Below are 15,228 nucleotides of genomic sequence, written 5' to 3' on the forward strand. Positions count from 1 at the left end.
AAAATGGAAGAACCCGAGTTTTGAAAAACTTGAATTTTCAAGGGCACGATCGGTTCCAACACAAAAGTTGAATTCGATAGGAAATCTGAGTCGGAACTCGAAACTTCAAACGATATATATATAAAGGAAAAACCCGAGTCGGAACCCGAATATTTAAAATAATTATAAAAATGGAAGAACCCGAGTTTTGAAAAACTTGAATCTTCACGGGCATGATCGGTTCCAACACAAGCGTTGAATCCGATAGGAACTCTAACTCGGAACTCGAAACTTCAAAAAAGAAAAAACCCGAGTCGGAACCCGGATCTTTAAAATAATTATAAAAATGGAAGAACCCGAGTTTTGAAAAACTCGAATCTTCAAAGGCACGTTCAGTTCCAACAAGAGTGTTCAATCCGATAGGAAGTCTGAGTCGGAACTCAAAACTTCAAACGATATATAAAATGGAAAAACCCGAGTTTTGAAAAACTCGAATCTTCAAGGGCACGATCAGTTCCAACACGAGCGTTGAATCCGATAGGAAGCCCAAGTCGGAACTCGAAACTTCAAACGATATATAAAATGGAAAAACCCGGGTCGGAACCCGGATCTTTAAAATAATGATAAAAATGGAAGAAATCGAGTTTTGAAAAACTCGAATCTTCAAGGGCACGATCGGTTCCAACACAAGCGTTGAATCCGATAGGAAGAATGAGTCAGAACTCGAAACTTCAAACGATATATAAAAAGGAAAAACCTGAGACAGAACCCGGATCTTTAAAATAATGATAAAAATGGAAGAACCCGAGTTTTGAAAAACTTGAATCTTCAAGGGCACGATCGGTTCCAACACAAGCGTTGAATCCGATAGGAAGTCTGAGTCGGAACTCGAAACTTCAAACGATATATATAAAAAGAAAAAACCCGAGTCGGAACCCGAATATTTAAAATAATGATAAAAATGGAAGAACCCGAGTTTTGAAAAACTTGAATCTTCAAGGGCATGATTGGTTCCAACACAAGCGTTGAATCCGATAGGAACTCTCAGTCGGAACTCGAAACTTCAAAAAAGGAAAAACCCAAGTCGGAACCCGGATCTTTAAAATAATTATAAAAATGGAAGAACCCGAGTTTTGAAAAACTCGAATCTTCAAGGGCACGTTCAGTTCCAACAAGAGCGTTCAATCGAATAGGAAGTCTGAGTCGAAACTCAAAACTTCAAACGATATATAAAATGGAAAAACCCGAGTGAGAATCCGGATCTTTAAAATAATGATAAAAATGGAAGAACCCGAGTTTTGAAAAACTCGAATCTTCAAGGGCACGATCGGTTCCAACACAAGCATTGAATCCGATAGGAACTCCGAGTCGGAACTCGAAACTTCAAAAAAGGAAAAACCCGAGTCGGAACCCGGATCTTTAAAATAATGATAAAAATGGAAGAACCCGAGTTTTGAAAAACTTGAATCTTCAAGGTCACGATCGGTTCCAACACGAGCGTTGAATCCGATAGGAAGTCCGAGTCGGAACTCGAAACTTCAAACGATATATAAAATGGAAAAACCCGGGTCGGAACCCGGATCTTTAAAATAATGATAAAAATGGAAGAACCCGAGTTTTGAAAAACTCGAATCTTAAAGTGCACGTTCAGTTCCAACAAGAGCGTTCAATCCGATAGGAAGTCTGAGTCAGAACTCAAAACTTCAAACGATATATAAAATGGAAAAACCCGAGTTTTGAAAAACTGGAATCTTCAAGGGCACGTTCGGTTCCAACACGAGCGTTGAATCCGATAGGAAGTCTGGGTCGGAACTCAAAACTTCAAACGATCTATAAAATGGAAAAACCCGAGTCGAAACACGGATCTTTAAAATAATTATAAAAATGGAAGAACCCGAGTTTTGAAAAACACGAATCTTCAAGAGCACGATCGGTTCCAACACGAGCGTTGAATCCGATAGGAAGTCCGAGTCGGAACTCGAAACTTCAAACGATATATAAAAAGGAAAAACCCGAGTCGGAACCCGGATCTTTAAAATAATGATAAAAATGGAAGAACCCAAGTTTTGAAAAACACGAATCTTCAACGGCACGATCGGTTCCAACACGAGCGTTGAATCCGATTGGAAGTCCGAGTCGGAACTCGAAACTTTAAACGATATATAAAATGGAAAAACCCGGGTCGGAACCCGGATCTTTAAAATAATGATAAAAATGGAAGAAATCGAGTTTTGAAAAACTCGAATCTTCAAGGGCAGGATCGGTTCCAACACAAGCGTTGAATCCGATAGGAAGTCTGAGTCAGAACTCGAAACTTCAAACGATATATAAAAATGAAAAACCCGAGTCAGAACCCAATTCTTTAAAATAATGATAAAAATGGAAGAACCCGAGTTTTGAAAAACTTGAATCTTCAAGGGCACGATCGGTTCCAACAGAAGTGTTGAATCCGATACGAACTTCGAGTCGGAACTCAAAACTTCAAAAAAGGAAAAACCCGAGTCGGAACCCGGATCTTTAAAATAATTATAAAAATGGAAGAACCCGAGTTTTGAAAAACTCGAATCTTCAAGGGCACGTTCGGTTCCAACACGAGCGTTGAATCTGATAGGAAGTCTGAGTCATAACTCGAAACTTCAAACGATATATAAAAACGAAAAACCCGAGTCAGAACCCGGAACTTTAAAATAATGATAAAAATGGAAGAACCCGAGTTTTGAAAAACTTGAATTTTCAAGGGCACGATCGGTTCCAACACAAAAGTTGAATTCGATAGGAAATCTGAGTCGGAACTCGAAACTTCAAACGATATATATATAAAGGAAAAACCCGAGTCGGAACCCGAATATTTAAAATAATTATAAAAATGGAAGAACCCGAGTTTTGAAAAACTTGAATCTTCACGGGCATGATCGGTTCCAACACAAGCGTTGAATCCGATAGGAACTCTAACTCGGAACTCGAAACTTCAAAAAAGAAAAAACCCGAGTCGGAACCCGGATCTTTAAAATAATTATAAAAATGGAAGAACCCGAGTTTTGAAAAACTCGAATCTTCAAAGGCACGTTCAGTTCCAACAAGAGTGTTCAATCCGATAGGAAGTCTGAGTCGGAACTCAAAACTTCAAACGATATATAAAATGGAAAAACCCGAGTTTTGAAAAACTCGAATCTTCAAGGGCACGATCAGTTCCAACACGAGCGTTGAATCCGATAGGAAGCCCAAGTCGGAACTCGAAACTTCAAACGATATATAAAATGGAAAAACCCGGGTCGGAACCCGGATCTTTAAAATAATGATAAAAATGGAAGAAATCGAGTTTTGAAAAACTCGAATCTTCAAGGGCACGATCGGTTCCAACACAAGCGTTGAATCCGATAGGAAGAATGAGTCAGAACTCGAAACTTCAAACGATATATAAAAAGGAAAAACCTGAGACAGAACCCGGATCTTTAAAATAATGATAAAAATGGAAGAACCCGAGTTTTGAAAAACTTGAATCTTCAAGGGCACGATCGGTTCCAACACAAGCGTTGAATCCGATAGGAAGTCTGAGTCGGAACTCGAAACTTCAAACGATATATATAAAAAGAAAAAACCCGAGTCGGAACCCGAATATTTAAAATAATGATAAAAATGGAAGAACCCGAGTTTTGAAAAACTTGAATCTTCAAGGGCATGATTGGTTCCAACACAAGCGTTGAATCCGATAGGAACTCTCAGTCGGAACTCGAAACTTCAAAAAAGGAAAAACCCAAGTCGGAACCCGGATCTTTAAAATAATTATAAAAATGGAAGAACCCGAGTTTTGAAAAACTCGAATCTTCAAGGGCACGTTCAGTTCCAACAAGAGCGTTCAATCGAATAGGAAGTCTGAGTCGAAACTCAAAACTTCAAACGATATATAAAATGGAAAAACCCGAGTGAGAATCCGGATCTTTAAAATAATGATAAAAATGGAAGAACCCGAGTTTTGAAAAACTCGAATCTTCAAGGGCACGATCGGTTCCAACACAAGCATTGAATCCGATAGGAACTCCGAGTCGGAACTCGAAACTTCAAAAAAGGAAAAACCCGAGTCGGAACCCGGATCTTTAAAATAATGATAAAAATGGAAGAACCCGAGTTTTGAAAAACTTGAATCTTCAAGGTCACGATCGGTTCCAACACGAGCGTTGAATCCGATAGGAAGTCCGAGTCGGAACTCGAAACTTCAAACGATATATAAAATGGAAAAACCCGGGTCGGAACCCGGATCTTTAAAATAATGATAAAAATGGAAGAACCCGAGTTTTGAAAAACTCGAATCTTAAAGTGCACGTTCAGTTCCAACAAGAGCGTTCAATCCGATAGGAAGTCTGAGTCAGAACTCAAAACTTCAAACGATATATAAAATGGAAAAACCCGAGTTTTGAAAAACTCGAATCTTCAAGGGCACGTTCGGTTCCAACACGAGCGTTGAATCCGATAGGAAGTCTGGGTCGGAACTCAAAACTTCAAACGATCTATAAAATGGAAAAACCCGAGTCGAAACACGGATCTTTAAAATAATTATAAAAATGGAAGAACCCGAGTTTTGAAAAACACGAATCTTCAAGAGCACGATCGGTTCCAACACGAGCGTTGAATCCGATAGGAAGTCCGAGTCGGAACTCGAAACTTCAAACGATATATAAAAAGGAAAAACCCGAGTCGGAACCCGGATCTTTAAAATAATGATAAAAATGGAAGAACCCAAGTTTTGAAAAACACGAATCTTCAACGGCACGATCGGTTCCAACACGAGCGTTGAATCCGATTGGAAGTCCGAGTCGGAACTCGAAACTTCAAACGATATATAAAATGGAAAAACCCGGGTCGGTACCCGGATCTTTAAAATAATGATAAAAATGGAAGAAATCGAGTTTTGAACAACTGGAATCTTCAAGGGCAGGATCGGTTCCAACACAAGTGTTGAATCCGATAGGAAGTCCGAGTCGGAACTCGAAACTTCAAACGATATATAAAACTGAAAAACCCGAGTCAGAACCCAATTCTTTAAAATAATGATAAAAATGGAAGAACCCGAGTTTTGAAAAACTTGAATCTTCAAGGTCACGATCGGTTCCAACAGAAGTGTTGAATCCGATACGAACTTCGAGTCGGAACTCAAAAATTCAAAAAAGGAAAAACCCGAGTCGGAACCCGGATCTTTAAAATAATTATAAAAATGGAAGAACCCGAGTTTTGAAAAACTTGAATCTTCAAGGGCACGTTCGGTTCCAACACGAGCGTTGAATCTGATAGGAAGTCTGAGTCAGAACTCGAAACTTCAAACGATATATAAAAAGGAAAAACCCGAGTCAGAACCCGGATCTTTAAAATAATGATAAAAATGGAAGAACCCGAGTTTTGAAAAAGTTGAATCTTCAAGGGCATGATCGGTTCCAACACAAGCGTTGAATCCGATAGGAACTCTAGGTTGGAACTCGAAACTTCAAAAAAGGAAAAACCCGAGTCGGAACCCGGATCTTTAAAATAATTATAAAAAATTTAAGAACCCGAGTTTTGAAAAACTCGAATCTTCAAGGGCACGTTCAGTTCCAACAAGAGCGTTCAATCCGATAGGAAGTCTGAGTCGGAACTCTAAACTTCAAACGATATATAAAATGGAAAAACCCAAGTTTTGAAAGACTCAAATCTTCAAGGGCACGTTCGGTTCCAACACGAGCGTTGAATCCGATAGGAAGTCTGAGTCGGAACTCAAAACTTCAAACGATATATAAAATGGAAAAACCCGAGTCGGAACCCGGATCTTTAAAATAATTATAAAAATGGAAGAACCCGAGTTTTGAAAAACTCGAATCTTCAAGGGCACGATCAGTTTCAACACGAGCGTTGAATCCGATAGGAAGTCCGAGTCGGAACTCGAAACTTCAAACCATATATAAAAAGAAAAAACCTGAGTCGGAACCCGGATCTTTAAAATAATGATAAAAATGGAAGAACCCGAGTTTTGACAAACTCGAATCTTCAAGGGCACGATCGGTTCCAACATGAGCGTTTAATCCGATAGGAAGTCCGAGTCGGAACTCGAAACTTCAAACGATATATAAAATGGAAAAACCCGGGTCGGAACCCGGATCTTTAAAATAATGATAAAAATGGAAGATATCGAGTTTTGAAAAACTCGAATCTTCAAGGGCACGATCGGTTCCAACACAAGCGTTGAATCCGATAGGAAGTCTGAGTCGGAACTCGAAACTTCAAATGATATATAAAAAGGAAAAACCCGAGGCAGAACCCGAATCTTTAAAATAATGATAAAAATGGAAGAACCCGAGTTTTGAAAAACTTGAATCTTCAAGGGCACGATCGGTTCCAACAGAAGCGTTGAATCCGATAGGAACTCCGAGTCGGAACTCAAAACTTCAAAAAAGGAAAAACCCGAGTCGGAACCCGGATCTTTAAAATAATTGTAAAAATGGAAGAACCCGAGTTTTGAAAAACTCGAATCTTCAAGGGCACGTTCAGTTCCAACAAGAGCGTTCAATCCGATAGGAAGTCTGAGTCGGAACTCAAAACTTCAAACGATATATAAAATGGAAAAACCCGAGTTTTGAAAAACTCGAATCTTCAAGGGCACGTTCGGTTCCAACACGAGCGTTGAATCCGATAGGAAGTCTAGGTCGGAACTCAAAACTTCAAACGATCTATAAAATGGAAAAACCCGAGTCGAAACCCGGATCTTTAAAATAATTATAAAAATGGAAGAACCCGAGTTTTGAAAAACTCGAATCTTCAAGGGCACGATCGGTTCCAACACGAGCGTTGAATCCGATAGGAAGTCCGAGTCGGAACTCGAAACTTCAAACGATCTATAAAAAGGAAAAACCCGAGTCGGAACCCGGATCTTTAAAATAATGATAAAAATGGAAGAACCCAAGTTTTGAAAAACACGAATCTTCAAGGGCACGATCGGTTCCAACAGGAGCGTTGAATCCGATAGGAAGTCCGAGTCGGAACTCGAAACTTTAAACGATATATAAAATGGAAAAACCCGGGTCGGAACCCGGATCTTTAAAATAATGATAAAAATGGAAGAAATCGAGTTTTGAAAAACTCGAATCTTCAAGGGCAGGATCGGTTCCAACACAAGCGTTGAATCCGATAGGAAGTCCGAGTCAGAACTCGAAACTTCAAACGATATATAAAAATGAAAAACCCGAGTCAGAACCCAATTCTTTAAAATAATGATAAAAATGGAAGAACCCGAGTTTTGAAAAACTTGAATCTTCAAGGGCACGATCGGTTCCAACAGAAGTGTTGAATCCGATACGAACTTCGAGTCGGAACTCAAAACTTCAAAAAAGGAAAAACCCGAGTCGGAACCCGGATCTTTAAAATAATTATAAAAATGGAAGAACCCGAGTTTTGAAAAACTCGAATCTTCAAGGGCACGTTCGGTTCCAACACGAGCGTTGAATCTGATAGGAAGTCTGAGTCATAACTCGAAACTTCAAACGATATATAAAAACGAAAAACCCGAGTCAGAACCCGAAACTTTAAAATAATGATAAAAATGGAAGAACCCGAGTTTTGAAAAACTTGAATTTTCAAGGGCACGATCGGTTCCAACACAAAAGTTGAATTCGATAGGAAATCTGAGTCGGAACTCGAAACTTCAAACGATATATATCAAAAGGAAAAACCCGAGTCGGAACCCGAATATTTAAAATAATTATAAAAATGGAAGAACCCGAGTTTTGAAAAACTTGAATCTTCACGGGCATGATCGGTTCCAACACAAGCGTTGAATCCGATAGGAACTCTAACTCGGAACTCGAAACTTCAAAAAAGAAAAAACCCGAGTCGGAACCCGGATCTTTAAAATAATTATAAAAATGGAAGAACTCGAGTTTTGAAAAACTCGAATCTTCAAAGGCACGTTCAGTTCCAACAAGAGTGTTCAATCCGATAGGAAGTCTGAGTCGGAACTCAAAACTTCAAACGATATATAAAATGGAAAAACCCGAGTTTTGAAAAACTCGAATCTTCAAGGGCACGATCAGTTCCAACACGAGCGTTGAATCCGATAGGAAGCCCAAGTCGGAACTCGAAACTTCAAACGATATATAAAATGGAAAAACCCGGGTCGGAACCCGGATCTTTAAAATAATGATAAAAATGGAAGAAATCGAGTTTTGAAAAACTCGAATCTTCAAGGGCACGATCGGTTCCAACACAAGCGTTGAATCCGATAGGAAGAATGAGTCAGAACTCGAAACTTCAAACGATATATAAAAAGGAAAAACCTGAGACAGAACCCGGATCTTTAAAATAATGATAAAAATGGAAGAACCCGAGTTTTGAAAAACTTGAATCTTCAAGGGCACGATCGGTTCCAACACAAGCGTTGAATCCGATAGGAAGTCTGAGTCGGAACTCGAAACTTCAAACGATATATATAAAAAGAAAAAACCCGAGTCGGAACCCGAATATTTAAAATAATGATAAAAATGGAAGAACCCGAGTTTTGAAAAACTTGAATCTTCAAGGGCATGATTGGTTCCAACACAAGCGTTGAATCCGATAGGAACTCTCAGTCGGAACTCGAAACTTCAAAAAAGGAAAAACCCAAGTCGGAACCCGGATCTTTAAAATAATTATAAAAATGGAAGAACCCGAGTTTTGAAAAACTCGAATCTTCAAGGGCACGTTCAGTTCCAACAAGAGCGTTCAATCGAATAGGAAGTCTGAGTCGAAACTCAAAACTTCAAACGATATATAAAATGGAAAAACCCGAGTGAGAATCCGGATCTTTAAAAAATTGATAAAAATGGAAGAACCCGAGTTTTGAAAAACTCGAATCTTCAAGGGCACGATCGGTTCCAACACAAGCATTGAATCCGATAGGAACTCCGAGTCGGAACTCGAAACTTCAAAAAAGGAAAAACCCGAGTCGGAACCCGGATCTTAAAAATAATGATAAAAATGGAAGAACCCGAGTTTTGAAAAACTTGAATCTTCAAGGTCACGATCGGTTCCAACACGAGCGTTGAATCCGATAGGAAGTCCGAGTCGGAACTCGAAACTTCAAACGATATATTAAATGGAAAAACCCGGGTCGGAACCCGGATCTTTAAAATAATGATAAAAATGGAAGAACCCGAGTTTTGAAAAACTCGAATCTTAAAGTGCACGTTCAGTTCCAACAAGAGCGTTCAATCCGATAGGAAGTCTGAGTCAGAACTCAAAACTTCAAACGATATAGAAAATGGAAAAACCCGAGTTTTGAAAAACTCGAATCTTCAAGGGCACGTTCGGTTCCAACACGAGCGTTGAATCCGATAGGAAGTCTGGGTCGGAACTCAAAACTTCAAACGATCTATAAAATGGAAAAACCCGAGTCGAAACACGGATCTTTAAAATAATTATAAAAATGGAAGAACCCGAGTTTTGAAAAACACGAATCTTCAAGAGCACGATCGGTTCCAACACGAGCGTTGAATCCGATAGGAAGCCCGAGTCGGAACTCGAAACTTCAAACGATATATAAAAAGGAAAAACCCGAGTCGGAACCCGGATCTTTAAAATAATGATAAAAATGGAAGAACCCAAGTTTTGAAAAACACGAATCTTCAACGGCACGATCGGTTCCAACACGAGCGTTGAATCCGATTGGAAGTCCGAGTCGGAACTCGAAACATCAAACGATATATAAAATGGAAAAACTCGGGTCGGTACCCGGATCTTTAAAATAATGATAAAAATGGAAGAAATCGAGTTTTGAACAACTGGAATCTTCAAGGGCAGGATCGGTTCCAACACAAGTGTTGAATCCGATAGGAAGTCCGAGTCGGAACTCGAAACTTCAAACGATATATAAAACTGAAAAACCCGAGTCAGAACCCAATTCTTTAAAATAATGATAAAAATGGAAGAACCCGAGTTTTGAAAAACTTGAATCTTCAAGGTCACGATCGGTTCCAACAGAAGTGTTGAATCCGATACGAACTTCGAGTCGGAACTCAAAAATTCAAAAAAGGAAAAACCCGAGTCGGAACCCGGATCTTTAAAATAATTATAAAAATGGAAGAACCCGAGTTTTGAAAAACTTGAATCTTCAAGGGCACGTTCGGTTCCAACACGAGCGTTGAATCTGATAGGAAGTCTGAGTCAGAACTCGAAACTTCAAACGATATATAAAAAGGAAAAACCCGAGTCAGAACCCGGATCTTTAAAATAATGATAAAAATGGAAGAACCCGAGTTTTGAAAAAGTTGAATCTTCAAGGGCATGATCGGTTCCAACACAAGCGTTGAATCCGATAGGAACTCTAGGTTGGAACTCGAAACTTCAAAAAAGGAAAAACCCGAGTCGGAACCCGGATCTTTAAAATAATTATAAAAAATTTAAGAACCCGAGTTTTGAAAAACTCGAATCTTCAAGGGCACGTTCAGTTCCAACAAGAGCGTTCAATCCGATAGGAAGTCTGAGTCGGAACTCTAAACTTCAAACGATATATAAAATGGAAAAACCCAAGTTTTGAAAGACTCAAATCTTCAAGGGCACGTTCGGTTCCAACACGAGCGTTGAATCCGATAGGAAGTCTGAGTCGGAACTCAAAACTTCAAACGATATATAAAATGGAAAAACCCGAGTCGGAACCCGGATCTTTAAAATAATTATAAAAATGGAAGAACCCGAGTTTTGAAAAACTCGAATCTTCAAGGGCACGATCAGTTTCAACACGAGCGTTGAATCCGATAGGAAGTCCGAGTCGGAACTCAAAACTTCAAACCATATATAAAAAGAAAAAACCTGAGTCGGAACCCGGATCTTTAAAATAATGATAAAAATGGAAGAACCCGAGTTTTGACAAACTCGAATCTTCAAGGGCACGATCGGTTCCAACATGAGCGTTTAATCCGATAGGAAGTCCGAGTCGGAACTCGAAACTTCAAACGATATATAAAATGGAAAAACCCGGGTCGGAACCCGGATCTTTAAAATAATGATAAAAATGGAAGATATCGAGTTTTGAAAAACTCGAATCTTCAAGGGCACGATCGGTTCCAACACAAGCGTTGAATCCGATAGGAAGTCTGAGTCGGAACTCGAAACTTCAAATGATATATAAAAAGGAAAAACCCGAGGCAGAACCCGAATCTTTAAAATAATGATAAAAATGGAAGAACCCGAGTTTTGAAAAACTTGAATCTTCAAGGGCACGATCGGTTCCAACAGAAGCGTTGAATCCGATCGGAACTCCGAGTCGGAACTCAAAACTTCAAAAAAGGAAAAACCCGAGTCGGAACCCGGATCTTTAAAATAATTGTAAAAATGGAAGAACCCGAGTTTTGAAAAACTCGAATCTTCAAGGGCACGTTCAGTTCCAACAAGAGCGTTCAATCCGATAGGAAGTCTGAGTCGGAACTCCAAACTTTAAACGATATATAAAATGGAAAAACCCGAGTTTTGAAAAACTCGAATCTTCAAGGGCACGTTCGGTTCCAACACAAGCGTTGAATCCGATAGGAAGTCTGGGTCGGAACTCAAAACTTCAAACGATCTATAAAATGGAAAAACCCGAGTCGAAACCCGGATCTTTAAAATAATTATAAAAATGGAAGAACCCGAGTTTTGAAAAACTCGAATCTTCAATGGCACGATCGGTTCCAACACAAGCTTTGAATCCGATAGGAAGTCCGAGTCGGAACTCGAAACTTCAAACGATATATAAAAAGGAAAAACCCGAGTCAGAACCCGAATCTTTAAAATAATGATAAAAATGGAAGAACCCGAGTTTTGAAAAACTTGAATCTTCAAGGGCACGATCGGTTACAACAGAAGCGTTGAATCCGATAGGAACTCCGAGTCGGAACTCGAAACTTCAAAAAAGGAAAAACCCGAGTCGGAACCCGGATCTTTAAAATAATTGTAAAAATGGAAGAACCCGAGTTTTGAAAAACTCGAATCTTCAATGGCACGTTCAGTTCCAACAAGAGCGTTCAATCCGATAGGAAGTCTGAGTCGGAACTCAAAACTTCAAACGATATATAAAATGGAAAAACCCGAGTTTTGAAAAACTCGAATCTTCAAGGGCACGTTCGGTTCCAACATGAGCGTTGAATCCGATAGGAAGTCTGGGTCGGAACTCAAAACTTCAAACGATCTATAAAATGGAAAAACCCGAGTCGAAACCCGGATCTTTAAAATAATTATAAAAATGGAAGAACCCGAGTTTTGAAAAACTCGAATCTTCAAGGGCACGATCGGTTCCAACACGAGCGTTGAATCCGATAGGAAGTCCAAGTCGGAACTCGAAACTTCAAACGATATATAAAAAGGAAAAACCCGAGTCGGAACCCGGATCTTTAAAATAATGATAAAAATGGAAGAACCCAAGTTTTTAAAAACACGAATCTTCAAGGGCACGATCGGTTCCAACACGAGCGTTGAATCTGATAGGAAGTCCGAGTCGGAACTCGAAACTTCAAACGATATATAAAATGGAAAAACCCGGTTCGGAACCCGGATCTTTAAAATAATGATAAAAATGGAAGAAATCGAGTTTTGAAAAACTCGAATCTTCAAGGGCAGGATCGGTTCCAACACAAGCGTTGAATCCGATAGGAAGTCCGAGTCAGAACTCGAAACTTCAAACGATATATAAAAATGACAAACCCGAGTCAGAACCCAATTCTTTAAAATAATGATAAAAATGGAAGAACCCGAGTTTTGAAAAACTTGAATCTTCAAGGGCACGATCGGTTCCAACAGAAGTGTTGAATCCGATACGAACTTCGAGTCGGAACTCAAAACTTCAAAAAAGGAAAAACCCGAGTCGGAACCCGGATCTTTAAAATAATTATAAAAATGGAAGAACCCGAGTTTTGAAAAACTCGAATCTTCAAGGGCACGTTCGGTTCCAACACGAGCGTTGAATCTGATAGGAAGTCTGAGTCAGAACTCGAAACTTCAAACGATATATAAAAAGTAAAAACCCGAGTCAGAACCCGGAACTTTAAAATAATGATAAAAATGGAAGAACCCGAGTTTTGAAAAACTTGAATCTTCAAGGGCACGATCGGTTCCAACACAAAAGTTGAATTCGATAGGAAATCTGAGTCGGAACTCGAAACTTCAAACGATATATATCAAAAGGAAAAACCCGAGTCGGAACCCGAATATTTAAAATAATTATAAAAATGGAAGAACCCGAGTTTTGAAAAACTTGAATCTTCACGGGCATGATCGGTTCCAACACAAGCGTTGAATCCGATAGGAACTCTAAGTCGGAACTCGAAACTTCAAAAAAGAAAAAACCCGAGTCGGAACCCGGATCTTTAAAATAATTATAAAAATGGAAGAACCCGAGTTTTGAAAAACTCGAATCTTCAAGGGCACGTTCAGTTCCAACAAGAGTGTTCAATCCGATAGGAAGTCTGAGTCGGAACTCAAAACTTCAAACGATATATAAAATGGAAAAACCCGAGTTTTGAAAAACTCGAATCTTCAAGGGCACGATCAGTTCCAACACGAGCGTTGAATCCGATAGGAAGCCCAAGTCGGAACTCGAAACTTCAAACAATATATAAAATGGAAAAACCCGGGTCGGAACCCGGATCTTTAAAATAATGATAAAAATGGAAGAAATGGAGTTTTGAAAAACTCGAATCTTCAAGGGCACGATCGGTTCCAACACAAGCGTTGAATCCGATAGGAAGAATGAGTCAGAACTCGAAACTTCAAACGATATATAAAAAGGAAAAACCTGAGACAGAACCCGGATCTTTAAAATAATGATAAAAATGGAAGAACCCGAGTTTTGAAAAACTTGAATCTTCAAGGGCACGATCGGTTCCAACACAAGCGTTGAATCCGATAGGAAGTCTGAGTCGGAACTCGAAACTTCAAACGATATATATAAAAACAAAAAACCCGAGTCGGAACCCGAATATTTAAAATAATGATAAAAATGGAAGAACCCGAGTTTTGAAAAACTTGAATCTTCAAGGGCATGATCGGTTCCAACACAAGCGTTGAATCCGATAGGAACTCTCAGTCGGAACTCGAAACTTCAAAAAAGGAAAAACCCAAGTCGGAACCCGGATCTTTAAAATAATTATAAAAATGGAAGAACCCGAGTTTTGATAAACTCGAATCTTCAAGGGCACGTTCAGTTCCAACAAGAGCGTTCAATCGGATAGGAAGTCTGAGTCGAAACTCAAAACTTCAAACGATATATAAAATGGAAAAACCCGAGTGAGAATCCGGATCTTTAAAATAATGATAAAAATGGAAGAACCCGAGTTTTGAAAAACTCGAATCTTCAAGAGCACGATCGGTTCCAACACAAGCATTGAATCCGATAGGAACTCCGAGTCGGAACTCGAAACTTCAAAAAAGGAAAAACCCGAGTCGGAACCCGGATCTTTAAAATAATGATAAAAATGGAAGAACCCGAGTTTTGAAAAACTTGAATCTTCAAGGGCACGATCGGTTCCAACACGAGCGTTGAATCCGATAGGAAGTCCGAGTCGGAACTCGAAACTTCAAACGATATATAAAATGGAAAAACCCGGGTCGGAACCCGGATCTTTAAAATAATGATAAAAATGGAAGAACCCGAGTTTTGAAAAACTCGAATCTTAAAGGGCACGTTCAGTTCCAACAAGAGCGTTCAATCCGATAGGAAGTCTGAGTCGGAACTCAAAACTTCAAACGATATATAAAATGGAAAAACCCGAGTTTTGAAAAACTCGAATCTTCAAGGGCACGTTCGGTTCCAACACGAGCGTTGAATCCGATAGGAAGTCTGGGTCGGAACTCAAAACTTCAAACGATCTATAAAATGGAAAAACACGAGTCGAAACACGGATCTTTAAAATAATTATAAAAATGGAAGAACCCGAGTTTTGAAAAACTCGAATCTTCAAGGGCACGATCTGTTCCAACACGAGCGTTGAATCCGATAGGAAGTCCGAGTCGGAACTCGAAACTTCAAACGATATATAAAAAGAAAAAACCCGAGTCGGAACCCGGATCTTTAAAATAATGATAAAAATGGAAGAACCCAAGTTTCGAAAAACACGAATCTTCAAGGGCACGATCGGTTCCAACACGAGCGTTGAATCCGATTGGAAGTCCGAGTCGGAACTCGAAACTTTAAACGATATATAAAATGGAAAAACCCGGGTCGGAACCCGGATCTTTAAAATAATGATAAAAATGGAAGAAATCGAGTTTTGAACAACTGGAATC

This window comes from Nuphar pumila, chromosome 9 (assembly GCF_984573655.1).
Source record: "Nuphar pumila chromosome 9, dmNupPumi1.hap1.1, whole genome shotgun sequence".
Classification (NCBI taxonomy): Eukaryota; Viridiplantae; Streptophyta; class Magnoliopsida; order Nymphaeales; family Nymphaeaceae; genus Nuphar; species Nuphar pumila.